We start from the raw sequence: 24,973 nt of genomic DNA on the forward strand, positions 1-24,973 counted from the left end.
TTTATATAGCAAAACTCTCCCGAATTCCTAACCGTGATTCATTAATTGCAGTACCTGTCCACTGCTTTTGCTAAATATCTGAAACCATTGAGACATGGTTTTGTCTGGAAGATAATCGGTCCACCTTTCAGCGTAGGGAAAAATATCTTTTTCTTCCACCTGCTGAGGAGTAGTGAAAGAAATTCAGAGTAAAAATTTAGGGTTGAGTGGAAGGAGTATTGTAAATTGTACAAGTTAAAGAGGAAGGACAAGTTTATCCTGAGACGAGCCTCTATACTGGACCAGCATATACAGTTGGAGATCGAGAAATTTTAAATCCTACATCAAAATAGCTCTTTATCTATTATCCTGCAGAAGCACATACTTTAGTTTATGTCTTGGATTGTACTGGACATGTTTCGTTTTTTGTTTTCTAAATATCTGACAATCTATGTTTTAAATTTGCTAAATAATAGGTTTTCTTTGTCACTCTGAATCCTTTTAAAACTGTTCTAACTTGCATACGATTTTGATTTGGTGGAATTATTATTATCCCTTATATTAAATAGCACGGATAACACAATTGGAATATATAGTAGCACTGACTTGGAAGATGCAGCTTCTGTATATCATGACAACAACCAGACTGGCAGATGGCTTTCTTCTTTCGGGTATTATCTCTAAGGAAACATCAAAAGCTAAGTTATCTTACTGCGAAATAAATTATCAAATTAAAGCATTGGGACTTACTGTTCTAATTGTGAGTTATAACGACTGTGATACTTAATATTTTTTCTGTTGAAATAATGGAAGAAAAACAATGAATTTTTTCAATGTATGTTTTTTTCTTTCTTTTTCCCCTCCTCTCCCTACTTTCTTTTCCATGTTAGATAGCTTATTCTTGTGATGTTGATTACAATGCAGTTTTATTATCTGGTTCTTGTTTTTTAGTCATGCAGCTCAATTTGAAAACGAGGATTCGTATATTTATCCTCCGAAGTGGTGGGATGGAATGCTTCCTTGTTCTCTCCTCCCTTTGATAATACCAACCAAGACCCTGTTCTACTTTCACAACCTTCAAAGCCTATTCCTGCTCCTGCTGCAAAGTACTTTCCTACCCTCTTCTCTATTTTACTAATTTGGCATGCTTGAAAAAGTTTACAAATTAGTTAGTTAGTTGAAAACTTGAAACTTGAGACTTGAAAGTTGAAAGCTCTTATATTAATTTTTCCTGCTGTGGTCAACAATTTATTAACTAACTATGTTGTTTTGAACTTGCAATTACAACACATATCAAAATGATAATGATAATGCTATAATATAATTGATTGATTATTATTGTTATGTGTGTGAATCAGGTCACAAGTTGTTGGATGCCCCAAAATCAGCATGGATGGTCCCCATACTTGAGGAAAATGGATCTCAATAATTATGCTTCCTATCTGGACTTGTCTTTAGCGCTCGAAAAGATGTTTAGTTGTTTTACTCTCGGTGAGTTCTTCTCTACAAACTATCACTCCTTTTCTTATATTTATCATTACAGAATTAATATCACAAGTATTTCGGTAAAAGAGAGCTATGAAACTTATCTTAGGAAAAAATTCTTTGTTCATTTTTTACATTAGCATCACAATATAAATTGTAATTTTTTTTAAAACACAACTATCGTAACATTTAATTCTGTAATTTGCTCCTTCTTTCTAATCAAATGTTAATAAAAACTCATTTTTCAGTCATTGATTTTATATTTTGGTTTTTCTTTCTAATCAAATGTTAATAAAAACTCATATTGCAAGTGTTCATACCCTGGGTCGAGCTGTCCGACCCGGGATGTTCTACAAGACAAAGCGACCGACCTCTTCGGGTTAGGACAACCCGACCTCTTCTCAAAGAGCTCGGCCAAGTCACAGAAAAGTCCAAACAAAGGGCCCAAATAGAGGAACACGTCCCAAATCCAAGGGCAGCCTAAGCCCATAGAGATAAAGGCGGTCCCCTTAAAAGATGACCTCACTCAAAGATAAGATAAAAGATAAAGATAAGATAAACTAACTTATCTTATCCACAGGAGGCCACATCTCACCATTATAAATACGCTGGAGCACCCAGGTATAGCTCATACTCTGATTCTACTCAATACCTGCTTAATACCGTTGCTAACTGATGAGCGGATAATTTGTACACTTTTTGACATTGTTTTTAGTATGTTTTTAGTATGATCTAGTTAGTTTTTAGTATATTTTTATTAGTTTTTAGTTAAAAATCACTTTTCTGGACTTTACTATGAGTTTGTGTGTTTTTCTGTGATTTCAGGTATTTTCTGGCTGAAATTAAGGGACCTGAGTAAAAATCTGATTCAGAGACTGAAAAGGACTGCAGATGCTGTTGGATTCTGACCTCCCTGCACTTGAAGTGGATTTTCTGGAGCTACAGAAGCCCAATTGGCGCGCTCTCAACAGCGTTAGAAAGTAGACATCCTGGGCTTTCCAGCAATATATAATAGTCCATACTTTGCCCAAGATTTGATGGCCCAAATCGGCGTTCAAAGTCACCTTCAGATTTCCCAGCGTTAAACGCCGGAACTGGCACCAAAATGGGAGTTAAACGCCCAAACTGGCATAAAAGCTGGCGTTTAACTCCAAGAAGAGTCTCTACACGAAAAATGCTTCATTGCTCAGCCCAAGCACACACCAAGTGGGCCCAGAAGTGGATTTTTATGTCATTTACTCATCTTTGTAATTCTTAAGCTACTAGTTCCCTATAAGTAGGACCTTTTACTATTGTATTTTCATCTTGGTTCTTCTGGTTCCCTCTCTGGGGCCGAAACCAATGATCACTTTTGTTCTTATGTATTTTCAACGGTGGAGTTTCTACACACCATAGATTAAGGTGTGGAGCTCTGCTGTACCTCGAGTATTAATGCAATTACTATTGTTCTTCCATTCAATTCCGCTTGTTCTTATTCCAAGATATCACTTGTTCTTCAACTTGATGAATGTTATGATCCGTGACACTCATCATCATTCTCACCTATGAACGTGTGACTGACAACCACCTCCGTTCTACCTTAGATTGGGTGAATATCTCTTGAATTCCTGATACACGATGCATGGTTGATCGCCTGACAACCGAGCGCTCGCCTGACAAACGTGCCAGCCATTCCGTGAGATCAGAGTCTTCGTGGTATAGGCAAGAACTGATGGCGGCATTCAAGAGAATCCGGAAGGTCTAACCTTGTCTGTGGTATTCTGAGTAGGATTCAATGATTGAATGACTGTGACGTGATTCAAACTCCTGAGGGCGGGGCGTTAGTGACAGACGCAAAAGAATCACTGGCTTCTATTCCGGCCTGATTGAGAACCGACAGATGGATAGCCGTGCCGTGACAGGGTGCGTTGAACATTTCCAATGAGAGGATGAGAGGTAGCCACTGACAACGGTGAAACCCTTGCATAAGCTTGCCATGGAAAGGAGTAAGAAGGATTGGATGAAGACAGTAGGAAAGCAGAAAGACGGAAGGGAAAGTATCTTCGTACGCTTATCTGAAGTTCTCACCAATGATATACATAAGTATCTCTATCTTTATCTTTATGTTTTATTCATCATTTATACCCATTTGAGTCTGCCTGACTAAGATTTACAAGGTGACCATAGCTTGCTTCATACCAACAATCTCCGTGGGATCGACCCTTACTCGCGTAAGGTTTATTACTTGGACGACCCAGTGCACTTGCTGGTTAGTTGTGCAAAGTTGTGTAGTGATCACAATTTCGCGCACCAAGTTTTTGGCGCCGTTGCCGGGGATTGTTTTGAGTATGGACAACTGACGGTTCATCTTGTTGCTTAGATTAGGTATTTTTTTTCAGAGTTCTTAAGAATGAGTTCTAGTGTTTCATGATGATCTGTTGAAGTCTGGCTGGCTGAGAAGCCATGTCTAATCTTATTGGACCGAGGTTTCAACTTATCATCACAAGAGCTTGTTGATTTCTATCAATCTTGCTATTGGAGCAATGATCTGCTAAGGCTTGGCTGGCCATTGGCCATGTCTAGTGTTTTGGACCGAAGCTTTCTTTGAAAGCTTGGCTGGCTGTGAAGCCATGTCTAATTCCTGGACCGGAGTCTTAGACTAGCATTGCAATGATTCCTGGAATCCAAATTGAGAATTCTGAAACCTTTATTTTCTATTTTCATATAATTTTCGAAAAAGCACAAAAAAATTATAAAAATAAAAAAAAACCAAAAATATTTTATGTTTCTTGTTCGAGTCTAGTGTCTAATTTTAAGTTTGGTGTGGTAAAAGCATTGTTTATTTGATCTTGGTTCTATTTTCAAGTCAATAGTACAGTGAACTGAAGATTCAGAACATGCAGCAGAGGAATTACACAGAAAAAGCTGGGCGTTCAAAACGCCCAGTAAAGAAGGACAGACTGGCGTTTAAACGCCAGCCAGGGTGCCTGGTTGGGCGTTTAACGCCCAAAAAGGTAGTGCATTGGGCGTTAAACGCTAGAATGTGCACCATTCTGGGCGTTTAACGCCAGGATGGCACAAGGGGGAGGATTTTGTTTTCAAAATCAATTTTTTTCAAGTCTTCAAAGTTTTTCAAAATCAAATCTTTTTCAAATCATATCTTTTCAATCAAATGTTTTCAAAATCAATTTCTTTCCTTTTTCAAAGATACTTACTAACAATTAATGATTTGATTGAACATTTTAAGTATGTTGCCTTTTCTGTTGAGAAAGGTTTAATGTTTGAATCATATCTTTTCTTGTTAGGCAAGTCATTAATTTTTAAAATCAAATCTTTTTAAAATTGTTTTCAAATCATATCTTTTCAATCATATCTTTTTAAAAGCATAATTTTTTTTATCATATCTTTTTAATCACATCTTTTTCAAAACAGTTTTTAATCATATCTTTTTGATTTCTAATTTCAAAAATCTTTTTCAAAAATTACTTGATTCCTTTCCCACTCTTGATTTTTGAAAATTAATTAAATTTTTTTAAAAAAAAATGTTTTCAAAATATTTCACTTGATTTTCGAAAATTTCTTCCTCTCTTCCCACATCCTTCTATTTATGGAGTACCACTCCTTCTCAATGCACAATTCGAACTCTATCTAATTAAGTTCGAATTCTTCTACCTCTTCTTTCTATTTTTCTGTTCCTCTGACACCTCAAGGAATCTCTATACTGTGACATAGAGGATTCCATATTTTCTTGTTCTCTTCTCTTTCATATGAGCAGGAACAAAGACAAAGGCATTCTTGTTGAAGCTGACCCTGAACCTGAAAGGACCTTGAAGCGAAAGCTAAGAGAAGCTAAGGCACAACTCTCTGTAGAGGACCTAACAGAAATCTTCAAAGAAGAAGAGCCCATGGCAGCCGAAAATAACAACAACAACAATGCAAGGAAGGTGCTGGGTGACTTTACTGCACCTACTCCCGACTTCTATGGGAGAAGCATCTCTATCCCTGCCATTGGAGCAAACAACTTTGAGCTTAAGCCTCAATTAGTTTCTCTAATGCAACAGAATTGCAAGTTCCATGGACTTCCATTGGAAGATCCTCATCAGTTTTTAGCTGAATTCTTGCAAATCTGTGACACTGTCAAGACTAATGGTGTTGACCCTGAGGTCTACAGACTTATGCTATTCCCTTTTGCTGTAAGAGACAGAGCTAGGACATGGTTGGACTCACAACCTAAAGAAAGCCTGGACTCATGGGAAAAGCTAGTCAACGCCTTCTTGGCAAAGTTCTTTCCACCTCAAAAATTGAGTAAGCTTAGAGTGGAAGTCCAAACCTTCAGACAGAAGGATGGAGAATCCCTCTATGAAGCTTGGGAAAGATACAAACAATTAATCAGAAAATGTCCATCTGACATGCTTTCTGAATGGAGCATCATAGGTATTTTCTATGATGGTCTCTCTGAACTATCCAAGATGTCTTTGGATAGCTCTGCTGGAGGATCTCTTCATCTGAAGAAGACGCCTACAGAAGCTCAAGAGCTAATTGAAATGGTTGCAAATAACCAATTCATGTACACTTCTGAAAGGAATCCTATGAACAATGGGACAAGTCAGAAGAAAGGAGTTCTTGAGATTGATACTCTGAATGCCATATTGGCTCAGAACAAAATATTGACTCAGCAAGTCAATTTGATTTCTCAAAGTCTGTCTGGAATGCGAAATGCACCAAGCAGTACTAAGGATGCTTCATCTGAAGAAGAAGCTTATGATCTTGAGAACCCTTCAATGGAAGAGGTGAATTACCTAGGAGAACCCTATGGAAACACCTATAATTCTTCATGGAGAAATCATCCAAATTTCTCATGGAAGAATCAAGAGAGACCTCAACAAGGTTTCAACAACAACAATGGTGGAAGAAACAGGTTTAGCAATGGCAAGCCTTTTCCATCATATTCTCAGCAACAGACAGAGAGCTCTAAGCAGAACACCTCTGACTTAGCAACCATGGTCTCTGATCTAATCAAAACCACTCAAAGTTTCATGACTGAAACAAGATCCTCCATTAGGAATTTGGAGGCACAAGTGGGACAGCTGAGCAAGAAAGTTACTGAACTCCCTCCTAGTACTCTCCCAAGCAATACAGAAGAAAATCCAAAAGGAGAGTGCAAGGCCATCAACATGGCCGAATTTGGAGAGGAGGGAGAGGAAGTGAACGCCACTGAGGAAGACCTCAATGGGCATGCACTGACCTCCAATGAGTTCCCTAATGAGGAACCATGGGAATCTGAGGCTCAAAATGAGACCATAGAGATTCCATTGGACTTACTTCTGCCTTTCATGAGCTCTGATGAGTATTCTTCCTCTGAAGAGGATGAGTATGTCACTAAAGAGCAAGTTGCTAAATACCTTGGAGCAATCATGAAGCTAAATGACAAGTTATTTGGAAATGAGACTTAGGAGGATGAACCTCCTTTGCTCACCAAAGAACTGGATGACTTGTCTAGGCAGAAATTACCTCAAAAGAGACAAGATCCTGGGAAGTTTTCCATACCTTGTACCATAGGCACCATGACCTTCAAGAAGGCTCTGTGTGACTTAGGGTCAAGTGTAAATCTCATGCCTCTCTCTGTAATGGAGAAGCTAGGGATCTTTGAGGTGCAAGCTGCAAGAATCTCACTAGAGATGGCAGACAATTCAAGAAAACAAGCTTATGGACTTGTAGAGGACGTTTTGGTGAAGATTGAAGACCATTACATCCCTGCTGATTTCATAGTCCTAGAGACTGGGAAGTGCATGGATGAATCCATCATCCTTGGCAGACCCTTCCTAGCCACAGCAAAGGCTGTGATTGATGTTGATAGAGGTGAACTGATCATTCAAGTGAATGAAGAATCCTTTGTGTTTAAGGCTCAAGGATATCCCTCTGTCACCATGGAGAGGAAGCATGAAGAGCTTCTCTCAAATCAGAGTCAAGCAGAGCCCCCACAGTCAAACTCTAAGTTTGGTGTTGGGAGGCCACAACCAAACTCTAAGTTTGGTGTTGAACCCCCACATTCAAAATCTAAGTTTGGTGTTGGGAGGTTCCAACATTGCTCTGAGTATCTGTGAGGCTCCATGAGAGCCCTCTGTCAAGCTACTGACATTAAAGAAGCGCTTGTTGGGAGGCAACCCAATGTTATATTTTATCTACTTTCTTTTGTTATGTTTTTTGTAGGTTGATGATCATAAGAAGTCACAAAATCAATTGAAAAAGCAAAAATAGAATGAAAAACAGGAAGAAAAACAGCACACCCTGGAGGAAGAACCTACTGGCGTTTAAACGCCAGTAAGGCTAGCAGTTGGGCGTTTAACGCCCAGTCTGGCACCATTCTGGGCGTTTAACGCCAGAAAGGGGCACCAGACTGGCGTTAAACGCCAGAAAAGGGCAAGAACCTGGCGTTAAACGCCAGAAAAGGGCACCAGCCCGGCGTTTAACGCCAGATTTGGCACAAAACGTGTTTTTGCATGCCATTTGGTGCAGGGATGACTTTTCCTTGACACCTCAGGATCTGTGGACCCCACAGGATCCCCACCAACCCACCACTCTCTCTCTTCTTCACCCATTCACCAATCACCTCAATACCTCTTCCCCAAAAACCCTTCACCTATCAAATCCCATCTTTCTCTTCACCACTCACATCCATCCTTCATAAAACCCCACCTACCTCACCATTCAAATTTAAACCACTTTCCCACCCAAACCCACCCATAATGGCCGAACCCTACCCCTCCCCTCACTCCTATATAAACCCTTCTTCACCCCTTCATTTTCACACAACCTAAACACCACTTCTCCCCCTCTTTGGCTGAACACAAAGCCATTCCCTTCTTCCTCATTTCTTATTCTTCTACTCTCTTCTTTCTTCTTTTGCTTGAGGACGAGCAAACCTTTTAAGTTTGGTGTGGTAAAAGCATTGCTTTTTGTTTTTCCATAACCATTTATGGCATCCAAGGCCGGAGAAACCTCTAGAAAGAGGAAAGGGAAGGCAAAAGCTTCCACCTCCGAGTCATGGGAGATGGAGAGATTCATCTCAAGGGTGCATCAAGACCACTTCTATGAAGTTGTGGCCTTGAAGAAGGTGATCCCCGAGGTCCCTTTTTCACTCAAAAAGAGTGAATATCCGGAGATCCGACATGAGATCCGAAGAAGAGGTTGGGAAGTTCTTACCAACCCCATTCAACAAGTCGGAATCTTAATGGTTCAAGAGTTCTATGCCAATGCATGGATCACCAAGAACCATGATCAAAGTGTGAACCCGGATCCAAAGAATTGGCTTACTATGGTTCGGGGGAAATACTTGGATTTTAGTCCGGAAAATGTGAGGTTAGCATTCAACTTGCCTATGATGCAAGGAGATGAACATCCTTACACAAGAAGGGTCAAATTTGATCAAAGGTTGGACCAAGTCCTCACTGACATTTGTGAAGAGGGCGCCCAATGGAAGAGAGATTCAAGAGGGAAGCCGGTTCAATTGAGAAGGCATGACCACAAGCCCATCACTAAGAAAAGGATGGAGCAAACAAGAGACCCCTCTCATCATGAGATCCCTGAGATGCCTCAAGGGATGCACTTTCCTCCACAAGACTATTGGGAGCAAATTAACACCTCCCTAGGAGAATTGAGTTCCAACATGGGACAACTAAGGGTGGAGCACCAAGAACATTCCATCCTCCTCCATGAAATTAAAGAAGATCAAAGAATCATGAGAGAGGAGCAACAAAGACAAGGAAGAGATATTGAAGAGCTCAAGCACTCCATAAGACCTTCAAGAGGAAGAACAAGCCGCCATCACTAAGGTGGACCCGTTCTTTAATCTCCTTGTTCTTTATTTTCTTGTTTTTCGAAATTTTCATGCTTATGTTTGCCTATGTTTGTGTCTTATGATCATTAGTGTCTTAGTGTCTATGCCTTAAAGTTATGAATGTCCTATGAATCCATCACCTTTCTTAAATAAACCATGTTCTTAATTGAAAAAGAGAAGAATTGCATGAATTTTGAATTTTATAACAGATTAATTATTTTGATGTGGTGGCAACACTTTTGTTTTCTGAATGTATGCTTAAACAGTGGATATGTCTTTTGAATTTGTGGTTCATGAATGTTGGCTCTTGAAAGAATGATGAAAAAGGAGACATGTTACTGAGGATCTGAAAAATCATAAAAATGATTCTTGAAGCAAGAAAAAGCAGTGAATACAAAAAAAAAAAGAAAACGAAAAAGAAAAGAAAAAGAAAGAAATAAAGCTGTGATCCAAGGCAAAAAGAGTGTGCTTAAGAACCCTGGACACCTCTAATTGGGGACTTTAGCAAAGCTGAGTCACAATCTGAAAAGGTTCACCCAATTATGTGTCTGTGGCATGTATGTATCCGGTGGTAATACTGGAAGACAGAGTGCTTTGGGCCACGGCCAAGACTCAATAAGTAGCTGTGTTCAAGAATCATCATACTTAACTAGGAGAATCAATAACACTGTCTGGATTCTGAGTTCATAAAGAAGCCAATCATTCTGAATTTCAAAGGATAAAGTGAGATGCCAAAACTGTTCAGAGGCAAAAAGCTAAAAGCCCCGCTCATCTAATTAATACTGATCTTCATAGATGTTTTTGGAATTCATTGCATATTCTCTTCTTTTTATCTTATTTGATTTTCAGTTGCTTGGGGACAAGCAACAATTTAAGTTTGGTGTTGTGATGAGCGGATAATTTGTACACTTTTTGGCATTGTTTTTAGTATGTTTTTAGTATGATCTAGTTAGTTTTTAGTATATTTTTATTAGTTTTTAGTTAAAAATTACTTTTCTGGACTTTACTATGAGTTTGTGTGTTTTTCTGTGATTTCAGGTATTTTCTGGCTGAATTAAGGGACCTGAGCAAAAATTTGATTCAGAGACTGAAAAGGACTGCAGATGCTGTTGGATTCTGACCTCCCTGCACTCGAAGTGGATTTTCTGGAGCTACAGAGGCCCAATTGGCGCGCTCTCAACGGCGTTGGAAAGTAGACATCCTGGGCTTTCCAGCAATATATAATAGTCCATACTTTGCCCAAGATTTTATGGCCCAAACCGGCGTTCAAAGTCACCTTCAGATTTCCCAGCGTTAAACGCCGGAACTGGCACCAAAATGGGAGTTAAACGCCCAAACTGGCATAAAAGCTGGCGTTTAACTCCAAGAAGAGTCTCTACACGAAAAATGCTTCATTGCTCAGCCCAAGCACATACCAAGTGGGCCCAGAAGTGGATTTTTATGTCATTTACTCATCTTTGTAATTCTTAAGCTACTAGTTCCCTATAAGTAGGACCTTTTACTATTGTATTTTCATCTTGGTTCTTCTGGTTCCCTCTCTGGGGCCGAAACCAATGATCACTTTTGTTCTTATGTATTTTCAACGGTGGAGTTTCTACACACCATAGATTAAGGTGTGGAGCTCTGCTGTACCTCGAGTATTAATGCAATTACTATTGTTCTTCCATTCAATTCCGCTTGTTCTTATTCCAAGATATCACTTGTTCTTCAACTTGATGAATGTGATAATCCGTGACACTCATCATCATTCTCACCTATGAACGTGTGACTGACAACCACCTCCGTTCTACCTTAGATTGGGTGAATATCTCTTGGATTCCTGATACACGATGCATGGTTGATCGCCTGACAACCGAGCGCTCGCCTGACAAACGAGCCAGCCATTCCGTGAGATCAGAGTCTTCGTGGTATAGGCAAGAACTGATGGCGGCATTCAAGAGAATCCGGAAGGTCTAACCTTGTCTGTGGTATTCTGAGTAGGATTCAATGATTGAATGACTGTGACGTGCTTCAAACTCCTGAGGGCGGGGCGTTAGTGACAGACGCAAAAGAATCACTGGATTCTATTCCGGCCTGATTGAGAACCGACAGATGGATAGCCGTGCTGTGACAGGGTGCGTTGAACATTTCCAATGAGAGGATGGGAGGTAGCCACTGACAACGGTGAAACCCTTGCATAAGCTTGCCATGGAAAGGAGTAAGAAGGATTGGATGAAGACAGTAGGAAAGCAGAAAGACGGAAGGGAAAGTATCTTCGTACGCTTATCTGAAGTTCTCACCAATGATATACATAAGTATCTCTATCTTTATCTTTATGTTTTATTCATCATCTATACCCATTTGAGTCTGCCTGACTAAGATTTACAAGGTGACCATAGCTTGCTTCATACCAATAATCTCCGTGGGATCGACCCTTACTCGCGTAAGGTTTATTACTTGGACGACCCAGTGCACTTGCTGGTTAGTTGTTCAAAGTTGTGTAGTGATCACCAAAGCCTTTCCAACAACTCTCACCAAGACAGCCATTAAATGGTTCGACAACCTACCTCCAAAATCCATCTCGAGTTTCGACGACTTGGCCAAGAAGTTCCTGGCCCGATTCTCCATACAAAAGGACAAAGCCAAACACGCACCTAGCCTACTAGGGATCAAGCAAAGAGATCGGGAGAGCCTTCGCAACTACATGGAAAGATTCAACAAAACATGCTTGGACATACAAAGTCTTCCAACAGAAGCTGCCATTATGGGCCTCATAAATGGCCTACGAGAAGGACCATTTAGCCAATCTATATCAAAGAGATACCCGACATCCTTAGACGAAGTACAAGAACAGGCACAGAAATACATCAACATGGAGGAAAATTCTTGACTTGGCGAAGCCTCAAGGTTCGGTTATGCCTACCGAGATAAAGAATCCAAGAAAAAGGAGGATCGCTCCGGAGAGAAAATAAAAAAATATCATAAATATACTCCTCTTAGGGTATCCTTGGTAGATGTTTACAAAGAAGTCTGCCATACAGAGAAAATCCTTCCAGCTCGGCCACTTAAAGGCAAAAGAGGAGGAGGAAATCGGAATGAATACTGTGAATATCACCGACTTCGAGGGCATTCCACCAATGAATGCTTCGACTTAAAAAACGTCATAGAAAAACTAGTAAGAGAAGGAAAAATAGATCGGTTTTTGGCTAATCGGGATGACGAACCAAGAAAAAGAAGAAGGGATGAGGATGTTGGACGATCTGAACGATCACCTCGCACATCGGAAAGACACGTTCACGTAATACACGGCGGATTTGCTGGAGGAGGAATCTCCAAATCATCTCGCAAGCGACACCTCAAAGAGGTGTACCACGTCGAAGGAAAAAAGGAAGCCTCAGACATCCCAGCAATCACGTTTACCAATGAAGACGCATCCGGAATCATCTCGGGACATGACGACCCCATGGTCATTACGATCATACTGGCAAACGCCAACCTTCACCGTACACTAATTGACCAGGGAAGCTCTTCCGACATCTTATTCAAAACTGCCTTCGACAAACTCGGTCTAGAAGAAAAAGAGCTAAGAGCGTACCTGAACAGCCTGTTCGGACTAGGAGATGCCCCAGTTCAACCGCTGGGATACGTATCGCTGCATACAACCTTCGAAAAGGGGAACCAATCCAGAACACTCAAGATAGATTACATCGTGGTCAACGTAAGCTCAGCCTACAATGCCTTAATAGGTCGGACAACGTTAAATCAACTCGGCGCAATAGTTTCAACTCCACATCTATGTATGAAATTCCCAACTGCGGAAGGGATAGCTACAATAAAGGCAGATCAAAAGATGGCACGTCGCTGTTATAATGAAAGCCTAAACCTCCGAGGTGAAGGAGGAGAGTTCCACACAATCGAGCTCGGTGGAGTTCAGAGGCGAGAAGTATTCCGACCACGACCCGAAGGAGAAGTAGAAAGAGTCCAGATCGGAGACACCTCGGATAAAACAACTAATATTGGCACGATCCTGAAAGGAGACACAAAGGAATCACTAATATGGTTCCTACGAGATAATGTTGATCTCTTCGCATGGAAAGCTGCCGACATGCCAGGCATTGATCCCGAACTAATGAGCCACAAATTGGCAGTCTACCCGGGATCCCGGCCGGTACGACAAAGATGAAGAAAACTCGGACCAGAACGAGCTCAAGCTGTAGAAGAACAAGTACAGGCGCTACTAGAGGCCGGGTTCATAAGGGAAGTCAAATACCCACTATGGCTAGCAAACGTCGTCTTGGTGAAAAAGTCAAATGGGAAGTGGCGAATGTGCACCGACTACACCGACCTCAACAAAGCCTGCCCAAAAGACCCTTACCCACTCCCAAGCATCGACGCTCTAGTAGATGCTTCATCAGGATATAAGTATCTCTCGTTCATGGACCCGTATTCAGGGTACAACCAAATCCCCATGTATCCGCCAGATCAAGAAAAGACCTCATTCCTAACGCCGAAAGCAAACTACTGTTACATCGTGATGCCTTTCGGTCTCAAGAACATAGGAGCTACTTATCAAAGGCTAATGAATAAAGTTTTCTCAGATCACATCGGGAAAATCATGGAAGTTTATGTAGACGACATGTTGATAAAGACACAAAGCGAAGATACATTATTATCCGACCTGGCTCAAGTGTTTTACACTATCAGGAAACACGACATGCGGCTCAATCCCGCAAAATGCACCTTCGCAGTAGAAGCAGGCAAATTCTTGGACTTTATGCTCACACAAAGGGGGATTGAAGCAAATCCAGACAAGTGTCAAGCCATACTCAACATGAAGAGCCCAACTTGTGTCAAAGAAGTACAACAACTCAACGGGAGGCTAGCCGCTCTATCCCGATTCTTAACAAGAGCTGCGATAAGATCTCTTCCCTTCTATGCTACTTTAAGAAAGGTGGTGGACAAAATTGTGATCAACAATATTGGCTCTTTAGTATGTACACAAAAACTATTGTGAGAGAAATCATTATCATGGCACTGGTTGAATTCACAACTCCGTTCAACTAACCAGCAAGTGTACTGGGTCGTCCAAGTAATAAACCTTACGTGAGTAAGGGTCGATCCCACAGAGATTGTTGGTATGAAGCAAGCTATGGTCACCTTGTAAATCTCAGTCAGGCAGATTAAATTGGTTTATGGGTTCGAAAATAGAAATAATAAAATAGAAATAATAAAAGGGATAGAATACTTATGCAGATTCATTGGTGGGAATTTCAGATAAGCGAATGGAGATACTGTATGGCTCAAGAACGCCTGCTCTCCTACTGCTTCAACTCAATCCTTCTTACTCCTTTCCATGGCAAGCTGTGTATAGGGGTTCACCATCAACGGTGGCTACTTTCAATCCTCTCGGGAAAATGGTCCTCTGCGGCTGTCACTCGCATGGCTAATCGTCTGGAGGCATCACCCATGGTTGATGGCTACATCCCATCCTCGCAGTGAAAACTACGCTCACGCACTCTGTCACAGCACGGCTACTCACTGGTTGGTTCCTGCGCCTACTGGAATAGAATCCCTTGATTCTTTTGCGCTTGTCATCACGCCCAGCACTTGCAAGTCTGAAGCACGTCACAGTCATTCATTACCGGAATCCTACTCGGAATACCACAGACAAGGTTAGACTTTCCGGATTCCCAGGATCCTACTCGGAATACCACAGACAAGGTGAGACTTTCCGGATCCTCATAAATGCCGCCATCTGTCTAGCTTATACCACGAAGATTCTGTTGGGGAATCTAAGAGATACACATTCAAGCTCGGTTGCATGTAGAACGGAAGTGGTTGTCAATCACGTGCGTTCATAAGTGAGAATGATAATGAGGGTTATCTAATCATCACATTCATCATGTTCTTGGGTGCGAATGAATATCTTGGAATAAGAATAAGAAAGAATTGAATAAAAGAAAATAGAATTGCATTAATACTTGAGGTACAGCAGAGCTCCACACCCTTAATCTATGGTGTGCAGAAACTCCACCGTTGAAAATACATAAGTAAAAGGTTCAGGCATGGCCGAATGGCCAGCCCCCAAAACGTGATCACAGGATTCAAAATACAATCCAGGATCCAGGATGAAATTATGATAGTAAAAAGTTCTATTTATAATAAACTAGCTCCTAGGGTTTACATGAGTAAGTAATTGATGCATAAATCCACTTCCGGGGCCCACTTGGTGTATGCTTGGGCTGAGCTTGATCAATCCACGAGCTGAGGCTTCTCTTGGAGTTGAACTCCGAGTTATGACGTGTTTTGGGCGTTCAACTCCGGATCATGACGTTTTTCTGGCGTTTAACTCCAGACAGCAGCATGTACTTGGCGTTCAACGCCAAGTTACGTCGTCAATTTCCGAATAAAGTATGGACTATTATATATTGCTGGAAAGCTCTGGATGTCTACTTTCCAACGCCGTTGAGAGCGCGCCAATTGGAGTTCTGTAGCTCCAGAAAATCCATTTTGAGTGCAGGGAGGTCAGATTCCAACAACATCAGCAGTCCTTTTGTCAGCCTTTCTCAGAGTTTTGCTCAAATCCCTCAATTTCAGCCAGAATTTACCTGAAATCACAGGAAAACACACAAACTCATAGTAAAGTCCAGAAATGTAAATTTAACATGAAAACTAATGAAAACATCCCTAAAAGTAGCTTAAACTTATTAAAAACTACCTAAAAACAATGCCAAAAAGCGTATAAATTATCCGCTCATCACAACACCAAACTTAAATTGTTGCTTGTCCCCAAGCAACTGAAAATCAAATAGGATAGAAAGAAGAGAATATACTATAAATTCAGAAATATCAATGAATATTAATTATAATTAGATGAGCGGGACTTGTAGCTTTTTGCTTCTGAACAGTTTTGGCATCTCACTTTTTCCTTTGAAGTTTTGGATGATTGGCTTCTCTAGGAACTTAGAATTTCGGATAGTGTTATTGACTTTCCTAGTTAAGCATGTTGATTCTTGAACACAGCTCTTTATGAGTCTTGGCCGTGGCCCTAAGCATTTTGTTTTCCAGTATTACCACCGGATACATAAATGCCACAGACACATAACTGGGTGAACCTTTTCAGATTGTGACTTAGCTTTGCTAAAGTCCCCAGTTAGTGGTGTCCAGAGCTCTTAAGCACACTCTTTTGCCTTGGATCACGACTTTAACCACTTAGTCTCAAGCTTTTTACTTGGACCTTCATGACACAAGCACATGGTTAGGGACAGCTTGATTTAGCCGCTTAGGCCTGGATTTTATTTCCTTGGGCCCTCCTATCCATTGATGCTCAAAGCCTTGGATCCTTTTTTTACCCTTGCCTTTTGGTTTTAAGGGTTATTGGCTTTTTCTACTGCTCCTTTTTTTTTCTATATTTTTTTTTCGCCATTTTTTTTTCACTGCTTTTTCTTGCTTCAAGAATCAATTTCATGATTTTTCAGATCATCAATAACATTTTTCTTTGTTCATCATTCTTTCAAGATCCAACAATTCTAACATTCATAAACAACAAGATCAAAAGACATATGCACTGTTCAAGCATTCATTCAGAAAACAAAAATTATTGTCACCACATCAATATAATTAAATTAAATTCAAGAGCTATTTTCGAAATTTATGTACTTCTTGTTCTTTTGAATTAAAACATTTTTCTTTTAAGAGAGGTGAAGGAGTAATGGATTTTATTCATAGCTTCAAGGCATTGTTACATACTAATGATCATGAAATAAAGACACAAAACATAGATAAACACAACATTAAAAACCGAAAAGCAGAAAGAATTAAGAACAAGAAATGAATCCACCTGAGTGAGGGTGGCGCCTTCTTGAAGGTCCAATGGTGCTCTTTGAGCTCCTCTATGTCTCTTCCTTGCTTCTGTTGAATGATTCATAGTAATTTTGGTGTTTCTACCCTTAGTTGCTTCCAATATTTGTGTGGAGGACAATTTATCCCCTGAGGTATCTCAGGGATCTCTTGATTTGCAGCCACATGTTCTACCACTGAGCTATGACGGCTTATATTAGTCTTTCCATCTCCCATGACTCAGAGGTGGAAGCTTTTTTGTCTTCCCTTTGAGGTTTCTCTGGCTTTAGGTGCCATTAATGGTAATGGAAAAGCAAAAAGCTATGCTTTTACCACACCAAACTTAAAATATTGCTCGCCCTCGAGCAAGAGAAGAAAGAAGATAAGAAGAAGAAGAAGAAGAAGATGGAGGAGAGTGAGGGGAGATGGATTCGGCTATATGGGTGGGATTGGGTGGGAAGGAGAAGTTGAATTTTGAAGGTGAGTGGGGTTTATGGGAAAGAGTGAGTGGTGAATGAAAAACAGAAGGGATGACCATGAATGGAGAGAGAGAGAGGGCGAGGTAGGTGGGGATCCTGTGAGGTCCACAGATCCTGAGGTGTCAAGGAATTCCATCCCTGCATCAAATAGGCTTGTAAAATGCCTTTGTGCATCATTCTGGCGTTTAAACGCCCATTGGTGCACATTCTGGGCGTTCAACGCCCATGTAAAGCATGTTTCTGGCGTTGAACGCCAGTTTCATGCTTGTTACTGGCGTTCAGCACCAGCTTTCCTTCTCTGGGCACATTCCTGGCGTTCAGCGCCAGGATGTTGCTTGTTTCTGGCGTTCAGCGCCAGAATGGTGCTCTGTTCTGGCGTTGAACGCCGGCCAGATGCACCTTACTGGCGTTGAACGCCAGCCTGTGCGTCCTCCAGGGTGAAAAATTTTTTCTTCTACTGTTTTTGACTCTGTTTTTAATTTTTATGAATTTTTCGTGACTCCTCATGATCATGTACCTAATAAAACACAAAATAACAATAAAATAAAAATTAAATAAAATTGGGTTGCCTCCCAACAAGCGCTTCTTTAATGTCAATAGCTTGACAGTGGCTCTCATGGAGCCACAAGGTGATCAGGTCAATGTTGTATAGTTGTCCACACCGAACTTAGAGTTTGGATATAGGATTTTAACACCAAACTTAGAGTTTGGTTGTGGCCTCACAACACCAAACTTAGAGTTTGACTGTGTGGGCTCTTCTTGACTCTGAACTGAGAGAAGCTCTTCATGCTTACTCTCTTCTGTCACAGAGGGATGGCCATGTGCCTTAAACACAAGGTATTCCCCATTCAATTGAAGGACTAATTCTCCTCTGTTGACATCTATCACAGCTCCTGCTGTGGCTAGGAAAGGTCTTCCAAGGATGATGCAATCATCCTCTTCCTTCCTAGTGTCTAAGATGATGAAATCAGCAGGGATGTAAAGGCCTTCAACCTTTACTAACACGTCCTCTACTATTCCATAAGTTTGTCTCAATGACTTGTCTGCCAATTGTAATGAGAACAAGGCAGGTTGTACCTCAATGATCCCCAACTTCTCCATTACAGAGAGTGGCATAAGATTTATCCCTGACCCCAGATCACACAGAGCTTTTTCAAAGATCATGGTGCCTATGGTACAAGGTATTAAGAACTTGCCAGGATCTTGTTTCTTTTGAGGTAGAATTTTCTGAATCCAAGTATCCAGTTCATTAATGAGCAAGGGAGGTTCACTTTCCCAAGTCTCATTACCAAACAACTTGGTATTCAGCTTCATGATAGCTCCAAAATATTGAGCAACTTGCTCTCCAGTTACATCTTCATCCTCTTCTAAGGATGAATAGTCTTCAGAGCTCATGAATGGCAGAAGGAGATTTAATGGAATCTCTATGGTCTCTGTATGAGCCTCCGTTTCCTTTGGATCCTTAATAGGAAACTCCTTCTTGCTTGAGGGACGTCCCAGGAGGTCTTCCTCACTAGGATTTTCGTCCTCCTCCTCCCTTGTGTATTCGGCCATATTGACTATGTCAATGGCTTTGCATTCTCCTTTTGGATTCTCTTTTGTATTGCTTGGGAGAATACTGGGAGGAGTTTCAATGACTTTCTTACTCAGCTGGCCTACTTGTGCCTCCAGATTTCTAATGGAGGATCTTGTTTCACTCATGAAACTAAAAGTGGCCTTTGACAGATCAGAGACTACATTGGCTAAATTAGAGGTGTTTTGTTCAGAATTCTCTGTCTGTTGCTGAGAAGATGATGGATATGGCTTGCTATTGCCCAGCCTGTTGCGTCCACCATTGTTAAAACCTTGTTGAGGTTTTTGTTGATCCTCCCATGAGAAATTTGGATGATTTCTCCATGATGAGTTATAGGTGTTTCCATAAGGTTCACCCATGTAATTAACCTCTGCCATGGCAGGGTTCTCAGGATCATAAGCTTCTTCAGAAGCTGCCTCTCTAGTACTGTTGGATGCATGTTGCAATCCATTCAGATTTTGAGAGATCATGTTGACCTGTTGAGTCAACACTTTATTCTGAGCTAATATGGCATTCAGAGTATCAATTTCAAGAACTCCTTTCTTTTGAGGTATCCCATTGTTCACGGAATTCCTCTCAAAAGTGTACATGAACTGGTTATTTGCAACCATGTCAATGAGCTCTTGAGCCTCTTCAGGCGTTTTCTTCAGGTGAATAGATCCACCTGCAGAATGGTCCAATGACATTTTCGAAAATTCAGAGAGACCATAATAGAATATATCTAATATGGTCCATTCTGAAAACATGTCAGATGGACATCTTTTGGTCAGCTGCTTGTATCTCTCCCAAGCTTCATAGAGGGATTCACCATCTTTTTGTTTGAAGGTTTGAACATCCACTCTCAGCTTGTTCAGCTTTTGAGGAGGAAAGAATTTATCCAAGAAGGCAGTGACCAGCTTATCCCAAGAGTCCAGGCTATCCTTGGGTTGTGAATCCAACCATATTCTAGCTCTGTCTCTTACAGCAAACGGGAAAAGCATGAGTCTGTAGACTTCAGGATCTACTCCATTTGTCTTTACAGTCTCACAGATCTGCAAGAACTCAGTTAAAAACTGATAAGGATCTTCAGATGGAAGTCCATAAAACTTGCAGTTTTGTTGCATTAAAGCAACTAGTTGAGGCTTAAGCTCAAAGTTATTGGCTCCAATGGCAGGAATGGAGATGCTTCTTCCATCAAACTTGGACGTTGGCTTTGTGAAGTCACCAAACATTCTCCTTGCATTATTATTATTTTCGGCTGCCATCTCCTTCTCTTGTTCTAATGTTTCTGAAAGGTTACCTTTAGAATAATTTAATTTAGCTTCTCTTAATTTTCTCTTCAGAGTCCTTTCAGGTTCTGGGCCAATTTCAACAAGAGTGCCTTTATCCTTGTTCCTGCTCATATGAAAGAGAAGAAAACAAGAAAAGAAAGAGGAATCCTCTATGTCACAGTATAGAGATTCCTTTATGTTAGTAGAAAAAGAAAGGGGTAGAAGAATGAAGAGGGAGATTCGGATTTTTGGATGAAGAGAGGTGAAGAGAAGTGTTAGTAATTAAATAATTAAATAGAAGAAGAAGAGAGAGAGGAGAAATTTCGAAAATAATTTTGAAAAAGAGGTTAGTAATTTTCGAAAATCAGAGATAAAATGTAATTAAAATTAAACATGAAACAATTAGTCAATTAAAAAGAATTTTTGAAAAAGGGATGAGATATTTTCGAAAATTAGAGAGGGAAAAGTAGTTAGGTGGTTTTGAAAAAGATAAGAAACAAACAAGAAGTTAGTTAGTTGATTGAAAAAGATTTGAAATCAAAATTGAAAAAGATAAGAAGATAGTAAGTTAGATAAGATATTTTGAAATCAAATTTTGAAAAAAGATAAAATTTTGAAAAGGATAAGATAAAAAGATAAGATAAAAGTTTTTAAGAAAATATATTTTGAAAAAGATTTAATTTTTAAAATGACTTAACTAACAAGAAACTACAAGATAAGATTCTAGAATTTAAAGATTGAACCTTTCTTAACAAGAAAGTAACAAACTTCAAATTTTTGAACCAATCACATTAATTGTTAGCTAATTTTCGAAAATATGATATAAAGATAAGAAAAAGATTTTTGAAAATAATTTGAAATTTTTGAAAATTATATATATATATAAAAAAAATGAAAAAGATATGATTTTTGAAAAAGATTTTAAAAAGATAAGATTTTTAAAATTGAAATTTTGACTTGACTTGTAAGAAACAACTAATTTTTAAAAATTTTTGACCAAGTCAACCCAAAATTTCGAAAATTTGGAGGGAAATAAGGAAAAGATATTTTTTTTATTTTTGAATTTTTTAATTATGAGAGAGAAAAACAACAAAAATACTCAATGCATGAAATTTTTAAATCAAAACAATGAATGCATGCAAGAATGCTATGAATGTCAAGATGAACACCAAGAACACTTTGAAGATCATGATGAACATCAAGAACATAATTTTGAAAAATTTTTGATGCAAAGAAAACATGCAAGACACCAAACTTAAAAATTGACTCAAGACTCAAACAAGAAACACAAAATATTTTTGGTTTTTTATGATTTTATGATTTTTTTTGTATTTTTATTATTTTTTTCGAAAATTATATTTAAAAAAAATGAAAATAATAAAAAAAATATTTTTGAAAGATTTTAGAAAACTTTTTGAAAAGAAAATTACCTAATCTGAGCAACAAGATGAACCGTCAGTTGTCCATACTCGAACAATCCCCGGCAACGGCGCCAAAAACTTGGTGCACGAAATTGTGATTCATTCTTTTCCAACTCGAAACAATCCCCGGCAACGGCGCCAAAAACTTGGTGGACGAAATTGTGATCAACAATATTGGCTCTTTAGTATGTACACAAAACTATTGTGAGAGAAATCATTATCATGGCACTGGTTGAATTCACAACTCCGTTCAACTAACCAGCAAATGTACTGGGTCGTCCAAGTAATAAACCTTACGTGAGTAAGGGTCGATCCCACAGAGATTGTTGGTATGAAGCAAGCTATGGTCACCTTGTAAATCTCAGTCAGGCAGATTAAATTGGTTTATGGGTTCGAAAATAGAAATAATAAAATAGAAATAATAAAAGGGATAGAATACTTATGCAGATTCATTGGTGGTAATTTCAGATAAGCGAATGGAGATACTGTATGGCTCAAGAACGCCTGCTCTCCTACTGCTTCAACTCAATCCTTCTTACTCCTTTCCATGGCAAGCTGTGTATAGGGGTTCACCATCAACGGTGGCTACTTTCAATCCTCTCGGGAAAATGGTCCTCTGCGGCTGTCACTCGCATGGCTAATCGTCTGGAGGCATCACCCATGGTTGATGGCTACATCCCATCCTCGTAGTGAAAACTACGCTCACGCACTCTGTCACAGCACGGCTAATCACTGGTTGGTTCCTGCGCCTACTGGAATAGAATCCCTTGATTCTTTTGCGCTTGTCATCACGCCCAGCACTTGCAAGTCTGAAGCACGTCACAGTCATTCATTACCGGAATCCTACTCGGAATACCACAGACAAGGTTAGACTTTCCGGATTCCCAGGATCCTACTCGGAATACCACAGACAAGGTGAGACTTTCCGGATCCTCATAAATGCCGCCATCTGTCTAGCTTATACCACGAAGATTCTGTTGGGGAATCTAAGAGATACACATTCAAGCTCGGTTGCATGTAGAACGGAAGTGGTTGTCAATCACGTGCGTTTATAAGTGAGAATGATAATGAGGGTTATCTAATCATCACATTCATCATGTTCTTGGGTGCGAATGAATATCTTGGAATAAGAATAAGAAAGAATTGAATAAAAGAAAATAGAATTGCATTAATACTTGAGGTACAGCAGAGCTCCACACCCTTAATCTATGGTGTGCAGAAACTCCACCGTTGAAAATACATAAGTAAAAGGTTCAGGCATGGCCGAATGGCCAGCCCCCAAAACGTGATCACAGGATTCAAAATACAATCCAGGATCCAGGATGAAATTATGATAGTAAAAAGTTCTATTTATAATAAACTAGCTCCTAGGGTTTACATGAGTAAGTAATTGATGCATAAATCCACTTCCGGGGCCCACTTGGTGTATGCTTGGGCTGAGCTTGATCAATCCACGAGCTGAGGCTTCTCTTGGAGTTGAACTCCGAGTTATGACATGTTTTGGGCGTTCAACTCCGGATCATGACGTTTTTCTGGCGTTTAACTCCAGACAGCAGCATGTACTTGGCGTTCAACGCCAAGTTACGTCGTCAATTTCCGAATAAAGTATGGACTATTATATATTGCTGGAAAGCTCTGGATGTCTACTTTCCAACGCCGTTGAGAGCGCGCCAATTGGAGTTCTGTAGCTCCAGAAAATCCATTTTGAGTGCAGGGAGGTCAGATTCCAACAGCATCAGCAGTCCTTTTGTCAGCCTTTCTCAGAGTTTTGCTCAAATCCCTCAATTTCAGCCAGAATTTACCTGAAATCACAGGAAAACACACAAACTCATAGTAAAGTCCAGAAATGTGAATTTAACATGAAAACTAATGAAAACATCCCTAAAAGTAGCTTAAACTTATTAAAAACTACCTAAAAACAATGCCAAAAAGCGTATAAATTATCCGCTCATCAAAAGGGAAAACAGTTCGAATGGACGACAGAATGTGAGCAAGCCTTCCGAGACTTCAAAGAGTTCTTAGGACGGCCACCTATCCTATCTCGGCCACGAGAAGGAGAACCGCTCATATTATATCTCGCAGTAGAGAGCCGGGCAATAGCCTCAGCACTAGTCAGAGAAGACAAACATGGGCAAAAACCTGTCTACTTCATTAGCAAAGCGCTACAGGGATCTGAGCTGAACTACCAGAAAATAGAAAAGTTTGCCTACGCTCTGATCCTCACATCCCGGCGGCTTCGCCTATATTTCCAAGCGCATACCATTAAAGTTCGGACCAACCAACCCATAAAAGGGATATTGCAGAAAACAGATCGAGCAGGAAGAATCCTACAATGGGCAATCGAGTTGTCTGAGTTCGACCTCCAATACGAGGCGCGGACAGCCATCAAATCACAACACCTGGCCGATTTCATCGCAGAATTCACAGACACCCCGGAAATCCCCATAGAATGGAACATATACGTGGACGGATCCTCGAATAAAACAGGAAGTGGTGCGGGTGTGATAATCGAAAGCTACCTAGGAACTCAACTTGAGCTCTCCCTTAAATTCGGATTCCCGGCCTCAAACAACCAGGCAGAATACAAAGCACTATTAGCAGGTTTGAAGCTGGCCAGGGAGGTTGGAGCTCGGAAACTCAACATCTACAGTGACTCACAAGTCATCACCTCACAAATAACAGGAAGCTACCAAGCCAAAGATCCGACCATGAAAAAATATTTGGATAAAACCAAAGAATAGCTCAGACAACTCGGGGAATATAGGATCTACCACATACCTCGTGAGCAAAATGCCCGAGCGGACGCCCTTTCAAAATTAGCCAGCACCAAACCAGGGAGCAACAACAGAAGCCTCATCCAGGAGATACTACAGAACCCGTCAATAGCAGAAGAAGAAAAATTCCTAGCCATAATAGGTCGGGATCAAGGATGGATGACCCCCATAATAAACTACCTCAAAACAGAATCACTCCCTACAGATGAAAAGGAGGCTGAAAAGGGAGGCACAGTACTACACTATCATAAACAACACACTATACAAAAGAGGGATATCAACACCTTTACTAAAATGCGTACCGACTTCTAACACAAAGGAAGTCTTGGAGGAAGTGCACAGCGGCATTTGTGGTAATCATCTCGGAGCGCAAGCTCT

General features: G+C 40.3%; 2 non-coding genes across 2 annotated transcripts; one reads left to right on the top strand and one right to left on the bottom strand.

Moving 5' to 3' along the window:
* Positions 1 to 5,750: 5,750 nt before the first annotated feature.
* LOC130971116 (small nucleolar RNA R71) lies at positions 5,751 to 5,854 on the bottom strand. Its single transcript, XR_009082347.1, has one exon. It is a non-coding gene; the product is annotated as a small nucleolar RNA R71 (small nucleolar RNA).
* Positions 5,855 to 19,894: 14,040 nt separating this feature from the next.
* On the top strand, positions 19,895 to 19,998 carry LOC130971592 (small nucleolar RNA R71). Its single transcript, XR_009082803.1, has one exon. It is a non-coding gene; the product is annotated as a small nucleolar RNA R71 (small nucleolar RNA).
* The last annotated feature ends 4,975 nt before the right edge of the window (positions 19,999 to 24,973 follow it).

Source organism: Arachis stenosperma, chromosome 3 (genome assembly GCF_014773155.1).
Source record: "Arachis stenosperma cultivar V10309 chromosome 3, arast.V10309.gnm1.PFL2, whole genome shotgun sequence".
NCBI lineage: Eukaryota > Viridiplantae > Streptophyta > Magnoliopsida > Fabales > Fabaceae > Arachis > Arachis stenosperma.